Raw genomic sequence first — 14841 nt, forward strand, 5'->3', positions numbered from 1 at the left:
CAGAGTGAGATGAAGGGGTTGCAGCCCCAAAGCATGTACATTGATCCCCCATGATGGGAGATAGCACATGTTGCCACACTGTGTGCATCTTCCAAATTTGGATTTTTCAGGGGAGACACCCCATGTGATGAAGGCAATATCAGCCCAGTTTGTACATACTCATGTCTGATATTGTCTTCACTTTTCAAAGTTGAACTTTGTAAGTTCCTGTGTTCTTTATTTTACGGTTTGATACGTGCCTGTTTACACAAAAACACCAATAAACAAATTTTGATTAAACTCTGTTTTTGATACAGACAATTTCTTGGTTTGTTGTAAAAACCTTTTATAAACGCACATGTGCATGTGCTTGTATTAAAAAGTTTAATTATCAACAATGTGTGGCTTCCTTTTTCATTGCGCCAAAAATGTATTTGTAGTAAAATTTTAGTTTGTGCTGAGAAGGAGTGTGAATTACTAAAGGAAACTCCACTTTGCACTCCAAGTGCAGTTTCAGGTGTACTTTTGCAGTGCACTTGTAGTGCATAGTGGATGTGCCTTTAGTAAAAAAACACCCACAGTGAGGTGTAAATTTGGACAATCATGCCATTTTCCTGCCATGGTGCTGAAAATGAGCATGATTTTGGTCAGTAATGCACTACACACATTAGTTACAAAAACAAGGTGTGTGTGTAGCAGACCCACAACATAATAAGATTATCTGAAGAAGAGACTGTCCCCTCATCTCGCTCCGAACTTGGGTTTGCACTGTTGTTGAAAAAGGCACAACTTGAAAAAAACTGGCAAAGTGGGAGGCCACAGTCTGCCATTCCTGTGGCGTTGAAGGACACTGTGTAGTGAAACAAGAACAAAAATTAGTAATTTGACAAATCAACATTGCAAGCAGATTACACACCAACATTTTTGGACAAAATTAGTATAACATTTTGGGAACTAAAGCCTAAAGTATAAGGTCCCCTTATGAGAGTCATCACCCCCCCCCCATCCCTCCCCCACCCACCACCCCCCCCCCCCCATCTGATGGGCCCTTGCTAAAAAATAAGGGGGGGTGTTTTGGACAGGTAACCCTCTCCACTTGATTGAGAGCTGAATGCCTAAATAGTGTGTGATACTTTGGGAAGCCCCTCCTTAGTTACACTATTGGCAGCCCACCGGACAGGTAAGAAGTGTCATAATCCCAAAAAGAAAACAAAATGGAAGCACATTTTGACATTCTGCTATTACATATCCAGATAATTAATATGTTAAAAAACAAAATAAAACTAGCATTTGAAAGTATTGAGGCAGGCCCTTGCACTACATGCTTAGGTGAATTCATCCATAAATGTGAGCATCAAAAAGGTAGGTATAGTGTGTATTGGGTTTGGTAAAGTCATCAGATAGAGGATTGCCATCAGCTGAGCTAGCAGTTGGAGGAAGGGGGGTTCCTAATGAGTTTGGCACAACCCCAAAAATTCAAAAAATGTGACCCTGCATGAATTGAAGCACACACATCACATTTGTAGACATTATAGGGGGTGTTTAGGGGAAAGCAATACTATGGAGCTGACAAAAGACATTGGTAAGTGACTAGACTATAGTTTTATGGGCCAAGAAGAGCATGGTGGGGAAGTTAGTGAGGCAAATATGCCTGAGGACAAAGGGGCAGAGTATATGAATTAGAGCATATTGCAATGATGGTAATTAGGGAATGAGGAAAGAAATGCAAGACATTAGCAATCATGAAATACATAGAATGTGATGTTTAAGGAGAAAACTTAGCTTCATATAGTCCTTCTGCAGGACCTGAATGATGGTAGAACAGGTCTCTGGAATAATGATCCCCAGAGCCTAGGGGGAGATGCCTGTAGAGAACTTGAAGTCCTGAAGGCTTTTCCCTGTCGCCAAGTAACGCAATGTGGCGATGAGCCTCTGCTCCGGAGTGATGGCTTGCCGCATGCAGGTATCCTGCCTGCTGATATAGGGGGTCAGCAAAGCCAGCAGATGGTGAAAAACGGGGTCCGTCATCCGGAGATAATTCCTGAAATCATCAGGATTATTCTCCCGGATCTCACGGAGCAAAGGCATGTGCGAGAACTGGTCACACTGGCACAACCAATTCTTGGTCCACAAACGCCTCCCCTCCCTGTTCATGGACCGGGCTTGTGTCAAAGTAAGAACCCCAACACGAAGCCCCTGCACAGCACAAACTCTACGACGAGTACGTAGACGAAACATGGTTTCAAAACGGTCGGCTTGTCAGAACGGACACCAGAAAGCACCAATAAACAGCAAGGCCTGAAAGAACGACCTAAATAGCAGAAGCAAGCAGACAATAAGAAATGCCTTTCAAAGCGTACTATACCAAGATATAGTCCACAATGATAAACAAATACTTACTGACTGCACGCACTGATTATCAGATACCAGGGCCGCTGATAGAAATCATGGGGCCCTGTACAGCCTACCTGACGGGGCCCCCTTTAGCTCCACCCTGGCCCTGCCCCTGGTCCCTCCTTTAGCCCCACCCTGGCCCTACCCATTGCCCCTCCCCAGACCCCGCCTTGAAACAAAGTGTAGGTTTGTCTACAAGTGATATTTGTTTTTCTCCAGCCAGTTATAGGTTTGATTATCCAAAAGAAATACTGTTTTCAGATGAGAACAGACCTCTTTAATATCTATATGTAATACAAACCATTAATGAATAAATAAAATGGTATTTTGGAGAGTATTGGCAGGGTATTTATTGCAGAGTATTGGCAGGGTAAGTATTGCAGAGTATTGGCAGGGTAAGTATTGCAGAGTATTGGCAGGGTAAGTATTGCAGAGTATTGCAGAGTATTGCCAGGGTATTGGCGGGGTATGTATTGCAGAGTATTGGCGGGGTATGTATTGCAGAGTATTGGCGGGGTAAGTATTGCAGAGTATTGGCAGGGTAAGTATTGCAGAGTATTGGCAGGGTATTGGCAGGGTAAGTATTGCAGAGTATTGGCAGGGTAAGTATAAAGTATTGCAGAGTATTGGCAGAGTATGTATTGCAGAGTATTGCAGAGTATGTATTGCAGAGTATTGCAGAGTATGTATTGCAGAGTATGTATTGCAGAGTATTGATGTTAGTGCGGACGATGATCGGTGGAGGAGAATCTTTTTTTTTATTTTTTATTTTTTTACTTTGCAGTTCAGGTTGCCCAGACCCCCCCTGCCAGTTGTACTGGCCTATCAGCGGCCCTGTCAGATACGCACACACAAGCACAAACCGAAGAGCAGTAGCGATCAGAATGACAAATCTGAAAAGCGCAAATGGTCTCTCACCAAAACTTCTACTAACACGAGATCAGCAGAAGGAGCCCAAAGGGTGTCAGACGTGGTGCTAAACTTCCCTTTTCTAGTCCCGCCATACACGGCTTATGTCACCGCGTTCTTGGCAACCGCAAATTCCGACAACTTGGTCCGACCGTGTGTATGCAACAGTTTCGGACACAATCTGTCAGACAAAATCCGTTGGACAAAATCCGACGGATTTGGTTGTTGAAATGTCCGACTGTGTGTACAAGGGCTAAGGCTGAGTGAGCCACTCAACCAAGTCTGGTGCATCCTTTGACGTAATCGAACGCACCTTCTGCAATTTCCCACTTTGGCTCAAGCCTGTTGCTCCTGCCTTACCCCTACCACCCCTGCGGAAGGGCCTGCCTCTTCCTCTGCCTGTCATTTTTTAAATGACCCTGTGACAAAAGTCTCCAGAGAAGTGCAGTATGTATGTGGAAGAAGGTATATAACACCCCGCTTCAATCGGCCGTTTTGGGGGGCCACTGGTCTATCACACCAGTTATAATACTTTTTTTTAAATTGGTTTGTCACTCTTTGTAGTATCACTGCAGAACCGCTCAGCAGTCACAATGCTGCACAGTGGAAATGCACTATACTATGCTTTCTATATTTGCAAGTTTTTTTTACATGTATTACACCCCTATATACTGCACACCAAATAGTACACCTATACCAGTCCTTAAAAGGACCTTTGTGGACCTAATAGTAGCTAGCTAGTAGCTAGTGATTTGCAGACTGACCCTGCTCCAAACACCAAACTGTCCCTCCCTACACTGAGAAACGACAGCTGCAGAATCGGTCAGCAGCACAGCAGTGCAGTGCACTATAATATGCTTTCTATATTTGAAAGAAAGTATATTATACATGTACAACCCTATATAATGTACACCTATACCAGTCCTTGAAAGGATCTTTGTGGACCTAATAGTAGCTAGCTAGTAGCTAGTGAACTGTAGACTGTCCCTGCTCCAAACACCAAACTGTCCCTCCCAACACTGAGAAACAACAGCTGCAGAATCGGTTGTCAGCAGCACAGCAGTTCAGTGCACTATAATATGCTTTCTATATTTGAAAGAAAGCATATTATACGTGTACAACCCTATATAATGCACACCTATACCAGTCCTTAAAAGGACCTTTGTGGACCTAGTAGCTAGTGATTTGCAGACTGTCCCTGCTCCAAAACACCAAACTGTCCCTCAGTCCCTACACTGATAAAAGACAGCTGCAGAATCGGTCAGCACTCAGCAGTGCACTATAATATACTTTCTATATTTGAAAGAAAGTATATTATACGTGTACAACCCTATATACTGTACACCTATACCAGTCCTTAAAAGGACCTTTGTGGATCTAATAGTAATAGCTAGTGATTAAACTGACTGTCCCTGCTCCACACAGCATCCTTTCCCTACACTGACAAAAGACAGTTGCAGAATCGGTCAGCAGTGCACTCAGCAGCACAGCAGTCAGCAGCTGTGCACCAGAATATACTTTGTACATTTGAAAGAAAGTTTATTCTAAGTGTATTACAACCCTATATACTGTACACCTATACCAGTCCTTAAAAGGACTTTTGTGGACCTAATAGTAATAGCTAGTGATTAAACTGACTGTCCCTGCTCCACACAGCGTCCTGTCCCTACACTGACAAAAGACAGAATGTAAAATGGCCGCCAGATCAGGTCTATTTATAAGGTAGGGGGTATGTCCAATTGTCCATGTGCTGAAATGTCTCAATTGGCTGTCCTGTACCCCATGATGGATGTGTCATCATGGGTCAAAGTTCTTTCACAATGTAAACGCGTATGTCCGCCACGCGAACCGGGCCAGAAGTCTGCCGGTTTGGCGAATCGCGAATGAGCCCCGCGGGCGAACCGCAAGGCCATCTCTAACTTAGAGTACCTGAACTTTCTTCCTAACCCTCTGATCCTGATTTAAGAGACTGTTCATTGTTTACATTTTTGCAAATAAAATCCCTTTATGCGGATCTATCATCAGTCTCTCAAGTTACTGGGCCATCTACCATGGGACACCCCTAGACGTGAATTGAGGAAGGTAACGGTAAGCCAAACAAACAAGCAGCTCCTTTGGGGGTTAGTGCTACATGTAGAGGCTCATCCTGGATTTACCGTTACCTCTCGAAAGAACTGTATACGTGGTAAAATATAGGACAGAGGGTTGTGTTTTTGAACTGCGCCATCAGCGCCATCTTTACTCAGGCAGAGATTTTCACTGAGGTGCGTAAGTGTGGGAGGAGCCCTTGCCAAAAAGCCTGCAAAGTTATGCAGCCCAAGCCACCAGTGGGAGGAGTCTGCACTGTTCTTTTCCTACACGAGGAACCGTGTGAGAGCGTGTTGCAGAAGGAGAAGAAGCTGGTCAAGTTTTTTCTTACAGTGTTGGAGAAAAATACTTTCAACGCAAAAATGTTTCAAGCTCCGGGGATGCCACCCAGCATGGGACACCATATGCCGTTGAGAGAAGGTCTGATGGGTGTGAGAATCCCGGGAGCTATTTTGTCCGATACAGGGATTTGCCTGGCTCCTCAAGGGCGGTTCATCCTGTATGTATCTGGAGATGTTGAGGCCCTGGGGATGTGGTGTGGAAAGTGTGAAAGACTGTTTGTGAACCCCTGGCCATTTGTCCGCTGTCCTGCCTGTGGGGAGCATTTCTTCAAAGCGGAGCAGTCAATGGCACTACCACGAGCCTACTGCGTGGACTGGGCCATGAGTGTGACAACCGAGGAGTCAGCCACCTTCTCCCCTTTGGTGAGGCCTTTCACAGCGGTGATGCCTGTCTTTGTTGACACCCCTGGGAGAGATGCTGCTACTTCCACCACTGTGACTGCCGGAGAGACCACTTTGGAGCAGATGGACACTGTTTCTACTACTGTTCCTGAGTCAAGTCTTTGAATTTGCAAGGAGAGTTTCTCTTGGTCTTTATCTCTTTGCAATTTCTGTTGGAACTACCGGACTGTGGGGTGGTTAGACAGGAACAGCTAAAACAGAAGAACTCTGTGTCAAGATTGTTTTACTGGACACAGAACCTGTTCTAGGGGAAGACTGCACCCCAGCAGCTCATACCACTAGGTTGCATGAATCGGCCCAAAAATCCTTGTTTTACAAAAAAAGGGGAGTTTTAAAAGTTTTAAGGTTTAGGGGAGAGGGCTCCATTGAGATAGGGATGGAACCCTGCCTTCTAATAAGTCTGTGTGCAACTTAGGCCGCGTACACACGCGCGGACTGTTCGCCCAACTTTGTCCGTCCAACAGTTTCGGCAAACAGTCCGCTCAAACTTAGCATGGACGGACATGGCCACACACGACGGACGAACAGTTTGCTGAAACCGTGCGCGATGACGTGAACGGCACGTACGACGGGACGAAAAATACGACGTCCTATACACTGCATTATAGCTTTCGGCGTGAAAATCCTTTCTGAGCATGCGCGCAACTTTGTTTGACGAACAAGCCTACACACGAGCGGACTGTTCGCTGAAACAAGGTTTCAGCGGACAGTTTTACGGAATTTCCGAAAAACCTTGTCCGTCCAACTGTCCGCTGAAACTGTCCGCTGAAAGCCCACACACGAGCGGACTGTCCGCCCAAACACTGTTCAGCGGACAAAGTTGGGCGAACAGTCCGCGCGTGTGTACGCGGCCTTAATGTTTGTATGTTTTTCTTCCCTTTTAGGATTCACCAAAGAGCATCTGTCAAGCTGCCGGAGAATGGATGGTTTAGGTAGGCAGGTTTGGGTGGTAATCTTTATGTATAATAATTCTGTGTCACTAAACAATGTCTTTTCATAATACTTAAAGTTTACTGTTCTTTTCCTTTCCTCATCTCTATCCCAAAGTTCAGGTACTCTATTTTTGATAGAGTTAGTTTTTTTGTTATCTCTAGGTTTTTCCTGTCCTTCCCAGACGATGAGGACATCGTCTAAATTGGCAGGGGAAGTGTGTAGCGTCGGCTCCTGAAGAGCATGTGCTATGTTTTTATAAATTTAAGGTTACACCTGAACTGCGGTTTGGGTGAAATTGTCTAAATTTTGACCTCAGAATCAGTCTGACTGGACTATGGGATGTTGAGCCTGGCCACAGGTGGCATTGTCTCTTCTGGCAGGCATGGAACTACAGTCTGGTTGGTTTAAGATTACTCTCTCTCTGAGCCTTCCCAGAGGGAGTGGCGCTCTTACTGTGCTTTCTGGGGGAGGGTACTTAAGATGCGGATGTCATGTGGTTTGGGGTTCCGGTCCAGAAGGATGTGCTGACTTCATATTCCTGGTCCTCCTGATCAGCCCCCAGGAAGGCTATGGTCTGGGGTGCGGATACACCCGACTTGTTGTCTCGGGGCTGCCTAGCCCGAGGCAAGGAAACTAAAGGAGGATTCTGAGGTGTTTGGGTGCCCTCTCCGGTTTGGGAGAGACCCATTAGCTTCATAGCATTCCAGGGGGGGGACTCTTCAGAAGAAGACCATGTACGGGTTGGTTTCTTAGCAAGAGCCTGGAAGGGCTGAAGTACCAAAGTGAATCCGGTCTCGTGGATATTGCCAAGCTGGCTGAAAGATCCAGGTATCACATGAGTGTTGTACAAGTTTAGTTTTCCTACGTGTTCTACAACAACATCTGTGGCAGAGACTTGTTCCTGAAGTTAAGCACCTTGTTGGCTGCTAAACCTTGTGAGAGAGGGACTATCCAACTTGAGTGAGCATCCAGTTGTGAATGGCTATTCTCTGGATTCAGTCAAAGTAAGCAAGTTCTTCATTATTGACTTTGACACTAAGAGTACCTGCACTTTCTTCCTAACCCTCTGATCCCGATTTAAGAGACTGTTCATTGTTTAAGTTTTTGCAAATAAAATCCCTTTATGCGGATCTATCGTCAGTCTCTCAAGTTACTGAGCCATCTACCACGGGACACCCCTAGACGTGAATTGAGGACAAGAAGGTAACGGTAAGCCCAATGAAACCAGCAGCTCCTTTGGGGGTTAGTGCTACAAAAGTAAAACGGGAGAGGGGAATTTTTTTTTAGAGGGGGTGTTTTGTGCTAGTAGGGATGATTGGGGGATATTTGTGCTAGGAGGGGAAATTTGTGGGAGGGATATGTGCTAGGATAGAGGATTGGGGGTGGGCACTTTATGCTGAAAGGGGGGATTTGGAAGGGTGGGAGGGGAGATTTTTAGCAGGGGAGCAGATTTGTACTGGGAGTAGGGGCTCAATTAGTTTTTGGGGGGAAGGGATTTTCACTGACACATAATGCTCATACATCTTCGGGGGGGGGGGGGGGGAGCAATTTGGCATGTTCACCCTGGGCTCTAGGTGACCTTGTATTGGCACTACTCTTTATTTCTACTGTGCAAAATTTGTATTCTGGCTGTGCTACTGGTTTCATACAGTTTGCTTCTGAATATACCAGCTACTTTTGTTGACACCAGGCCATTTTTTTTATAAATTCTTTATTTTTTCATCTTTTCTTTACATAGATTTCACATTACATTCCGTTATATATCTACAACTTCTTTAACAGCTATATCTTATAATATTTCAATCCATATCTCAATTCCACGTCCTCCTCCCCCATCCCTCACCTTTCCCTCCCAAAAAAAACTAAAACAAAAAAAACACAATTTTCATACTAATCCCCCCCTTCACCCCCTCCCCCCACGACCCGCCAGCTCTACCATATTTCAAATGTTTTACATCATACTTTCTCTATAATTTAGATATGGAGCCCAAATCTTCTGATATTTCTCATCTTGATCTCTCATTGTCATTGTTAAATTTTCCATTTGTTGGATTTTTGCAATTCTCTGAAACCACTGTGCTCTTGTTGGAGGGCTGCTTTTTTTCCACAGAACCCGGAATACATGCCCTTGCTGCTATCAATAAGTGTCTCAGCAAAGAATTTTTGAATCTTTCTATTGCCATTGGAATATCCAGCAACAAAAAAGTTGCCAGTTTATCTCCCAGGTCAATTCCTGTAATCCTTACAATAGTATCAGCTACCATCTCCCAGAACACTCAAATTTTTGGACATTCCCAAAAAATATGTAATAGTGTTCCCTCTGCTCCACGACATCTCCAACATGTCTCTGATATCTGGGGGTAAATTTGATGTAACACTTTTGGTGTTCTATACCACCTAGTGAGGATCTTGTATCCCCCTTCTTGATATCTGCTTGTCATCGAGGCCTTTTGATTAAACAGCAACATCTTATCCTTTTGTTCTGGGGAAAGCGTAGTCCCTAAGGCTGCTTTCACACTGGGGCGGTATTCAGGCGTTACAGCGCTAAAAATAGCGCCTGTGTAACGCCTGAAAAAAACCGGCCCCTTTAACTCCAGTGTGAAAGCCGGAGGGCTTTCACACTGGAGCGATGCGCTGGCAGGACGGTGAAAAAAGTCCCGCTAGCCGCATCTTTGCAGCGGTGAAGGAGCGGTGTATTCACCGCTCCTATACCGCTCCTACCCATTGAAATCAATGGGACACCGCGGCAATACCGCCGGCAAAGCGCCGCTGCAGCGGCGCTTTGCGGGCGGGTTTAACCCCTTTTCGGCCGCTAGCGGGGGTTAAAACCACCCCGCTAGTGCCCGCACACCGCCGCTAAAACGACGGTAAAGCGCCGCTAAAAATAGCGGCGCTTTACCGCCGACGCTGCTCCCGCCCCAGTGTGAAAGCAGCCTAAGTCTCTTTCCCAAGCCTGCAGAAAAGGCGATTCTTGTGGAGTCTCCTGTTCTATTAATATACTATAAAAATAAGACATCAAATGTCTCAGTTCATCTCCTTTCAAACAGATCTCTTCAAACTCAGTCAATGCCCTTATTTCTACATATAATTTTGATTTAGATCTAATAAAGGCTTCTAATTGCCTCATTCTGAAGGGATCTAACCCTAATGTCATTCCTTTTTCAATATCTTTTTTTGTCATTAACCGATTGCCTACCGAGAAATGACAAATTCTGCTTATACCTCTGTCTCGTATTGTTTTGAATTTTGGATCTGTTATTCCCGGTAGAAATGCTGGGGTACCCAGGATGGGAAGGAGCAGGCTGGGAATTCTTGAAATAGATGTTTTTCTAAATACTCTTTTAGTTATTCGTAATGTCTCCCCTAGTATTGGATGTTTTCTCATTCCTACTGGTATTTCTATATCTGGAATCCACACTAATCCTTCCAATGGGATATCTATTGCTGCTTGTTCTGTCTGTATCCACGGTTTTTCGTTTTTAAACATGCACCATTCCACTACTCTGGCTAAATGTGAAGCTTCCTGGTATTTTATTGGGTCTGGGAGTCCTATCCCTCCTTTTCCTTTGGGGAGTACTAAGATATCTCGACGTACTCTTGCTGGTTTCCCAGCCCAGATGAACTTCATAAATCTTGATCTAAGATCCTTAAAAAAGCTTGGAGGGATCTTAATCGGTATAGTTTGTATTATGCATAGAAGTCTAGGCATCACATTCATCTTAATAATATTGGTTCTCCCAACCCATGTAAAAATCTCTTTGTCCCATTTTTGAAGATCACTTTTGATCTGTCTTACCAGTGGGATATAGTTAAGTTCGAACAGTTCATTTAGATTTTTTGACATTTTTGTTCCTAAATAACTTATATATGAATTCGTCCATCTAAAATCAAATTGCGTGGATATTGCTTGTAGCTGAGACAAATCTATTTCTACCCCCATTGCTTCTGATTTTCCATAATTTATTCTAAAGTTAGATATTTTCCCATGTTCTCGTAGCTCCATTAGTAAAGACGGGAGAGATGTAATTGGGGACGTTACAAAAAAGATCAAATCATCTGCATAAGCCGCCAACTTCTGATCTTCATTTTTTATTTTTACCCCCCTGATATCCACATTGGCACGTATTTTCCTTAAAAAAGGTTCTATTGTCAAAATGAATATCAGGGGTGAGAGGGGACATCCCTGGCGTGTTCCATTTAAAATGGAGAATGGCTCTGATAATCTATCATTCACTTTCACCCTAGCACTTGGTTTTGAATATAAGTTAAGGATCCATCTCAGAATCCCCTCCCCCAGGCCTATATGTTGTAATACCGCTTTTAAGAATATCCAATCTACCCGATCAAACACTTTTTCTGCACCGCTGATACTATCACCTTTGACTTATGCAATTTTTGTACCAGGTAAATTGTGTTCACCACTCGTTGCGTATTTTCTCTTCCTTCTCTCCCTGGGACGAATCCCATTTGATCTGGGTGTATTAATTCCGGTATCAAATTTATCAATCTCATAGCTAATATCTTTGTGAACAATTTAAGGTCCACATTCAACAACGAAATAGGTCGGTAGCTGGGACACTGAGAGGGATCCTTTCTGTCTTTTGGTATTACTGTTATATGCGCCAGTAACGTTTCTGTTGCAATTTGCTTCCCTTCCCGTATTGAGTTATAGGCTTCCATGAATCTCTGAGCCAATTTCTCCGCGAACATTCTATAATATGACAAAGTAAATCCATCTGGACCTAATGATTTACCTAGTTTCAATATTTTTAATGCTTTTGCAACTTCCTCTAGATTGATTGGTACATCTATTTCTCTGGCCATTTCCTCTGTTATTTTTGGCATTTCTGTCCTTTCAATGTATTCTCTAGCTATCTCTCCTTTTTTTAACTCCTCTGCCAAAGTAGATTTATTTTCCAGCTGATATACACCAGGCCATTGTGGTGACACCTCCCTTCTGCATGCAGTTTATTTTGCCTGATAGACACTGGAGCATATGGAGACCTGAAAATTGCTTTCTAATGTTATTGCCTTTTTGCCCTGCAGCCGGGCACAATGTATTTGCCACAGCTAGGTGTACACACCCCAATCGTTCTGCTCGTTACTCCAATGACCAGTCTAGGGGATTTGTATTTGTTGTTTTATTGGGGAACTTGAATAGGGTAAGTGATATAGTGGGATATGTCCAAAATGAACTATTCACACCAAGGACTCTTTACAGGCATACCCCACTTTTAAGTACACAATAGGGTTTATTTACTAAAGTTGGAGAGTGCAAAATCAGGCTCACTTCTGCATAGAAACCAATGAGCTTCTGACTTTGGCTTGTTCAATTAAGCTTTGGTAATAAAACCTGGAATCTCACTGGTTTCTATAGAGAAGTGAGCCAGATTTTGCACTTTCCAGCTTTAGTAAATAAACCCCATTGCGTACTTAAAAGTGGGGTATGCCTGTACTTCCTTTCCTAGTAAAAGCAGGCTAAAGTCCTTTCAGAAGGCAGATAAAGACTTATTTAACCACATGCCGACCAGCTGCCGCAGTTGTACTGTGGTAACATGACTTGGCTGCGCGAATCGCCGTAATATTACGTTGGTAATATAGACAGCCTCTAGGGGGTGTGTGCATGCCACCAGAGGTGTGTGCACGCACTACCTGCTCGCCCATGGAGCCGATGCGAGTGCCCGGTGGTCGCAATCACTGCTGAGCTCACAAGATTACTCAGGGCACACCGAGATCCGGGATCTGTGTGTGTAAACACACAGTTTCCGGTTCTCTGAGGGGAGAACAGATTGTCTGTTCATACAGAGTATGAACAGACGATCTGTCATCTCCCATGCACAGTCCCCTCCCCCTTCAGTTAGAACATGAGTTAGGACACATGTAACCCCTTCACTGGTCCCTAGTGGTTAACCCCTTCACTGCCAGTGACATTTTTACAGTAATCAATGTAATTTTATAGCATCGATCACTGTGAAAATGCCAATGGTCCCAAAAATGTGTTAAAATTGTCCAACGTGTCCGCCATAATGTCACAGTCCTGATAAAAATCGCAGATCACCGCCATTACTAGTAAAAAAAAATTATAATAAAAAAGCCATAAAACTATCCACTAGTTTGTAGATGCTATAACTTTTGTGCAAACCAATCAATATAGGCTTATTACGATTTATTTTACCAAAAATATGTAAAATAATACATATCGCCCTAAACTGAGGGAAAAAAAAATCTTTTATATATTTTTGGGGGATATTTATTGAAGCAAAAAGTAAAAAATATTGCGTTTTCTAAATTGTCACTATTTTTTTATTTATAGTGCCAAAAATAAAAACCGCAGGGTCAATCAAATACCACCAAACAAAAGCACTATTTGTGGAAAAAAAAGGATGTCAATTTTGTTTGGGTGCAACATCGCACGACCGCGCAATTGTCAGTTAAAGTGACGCAATGCCGAAACGCAAAAAGTGATCTGGTCAGAAAGGGGATAAAATCTTCTGGGGCTGAAGTGGTCAGTTAAAGTGACGCAATGCCGAAACGCAAAAAGTGATCTGGTCAGAAAGGGGATAAAATCTTCTGGGGCTGAAGTGGTTAAAGCAGCAGAAAACTGATTGCAGAACAGAGCAATGACCCTTAGTAAAGTAGTGAACAGTCCCTGACAAAGCTCTAAGAACACTAGCCAGCGTTCTTCTTTGTGTAGGCCCTCAGCTGATTTAGAGCACAAGAGGAGATTAACTGTCTAAGGATCCTTAGGGTGTCTATATTCACAAGGCTCCTGAATCACCACCTCCTTTCTCCGTGATACCAGACCAGATGCACTGTAGATTCTCCCTCTGTCAGCTATGGTAGGACCAGGGTCAGCCACACAGACTTCAGGCCCTCAGGTTGCCCATCTGAGGCCACATGGCAGCACTTGCCAGGGGAGGCAGCGCCTCTCCCCCAGTCTGGCGCAATCCTCTGCTAGTTAAGACCCAAGAGCCCCTGTGCTCCTAGAATATAAATGCAAACACCCAGTATGGCTAGGGGTACCTCCCCTTATAATTGGCCATGGCTGTATGAATAGTCATGCTCCCCTCTGCATGGTTTTCACCTACTATTCAGCACTTTCCATAGTTGCTAGGAAAGTATAAGGGTTAAAATTAGGATTGTCCCGATACCACTTTATTAAGCGCGAGTACAAGTACCAATACTTTTTTTCAAGTACTTGCCGATAACGATTACTGATAGTTTTTTTAAATGTCATGTGACATTGGCACTAATCTAATAAAGGAGTGGACAGTCAGTGTCGGTGTTTATTAAATTTTTTATTATTTTTACAATTTTACTTTATCTTAGGGTAGGGGGGATTTGGTGAGATGTTAGGGGTCTAAAGAGACCCCTGACATCTCCCCTTTGGAAAGAGACTGAGGATAGAGATTCCCCAGTCCCTTTCTCAGCAGCCTCAGCTGCACTAAAGATGAATGAAGAGAAGACAGCGGCTTCTCTCCATTCATAAACTGAAGCATTGTTACGATGCTCAGTTATGAATGGACAGAGTCAGCGACGGGGGGACTAGTGGAACACACTGTAGGGAACTGGAGGAGGACAGGGAGGGGACCAGAGGAGTGCACGGAGGAACACAGAGGAGGACACAAAGGGGAGCCAGAGAAGGATACAGGGGACACTCGGAGACAATCGGTGCGGCGGCGGGGGAAGTTATAAACACCGATCTCCCGGTGTGCTTCTCCTCCTCTCCCCTCCGTGGCTTTCAGCTACTTTACTGAAAGACACACAGGAAGATCTATGATTATAACTTCCCTGC

This window comes from Lithobates pipiens, unplaced genomic scaffold, assembly GCF_037356315.1.
Source record: "Lithobates pipiens isolate NorthernLeopardFrog02 unplaced genomic scaffold, aLitPip1_a1.2 Scaffold_30, whole genome shotgun sequence".
NCBI classification, from domain to species: Eukaryota; Metazoa; Chordata; class Amphibia; order Anura; family Ranidae; genus Lithobates; species Lithobates pipiens.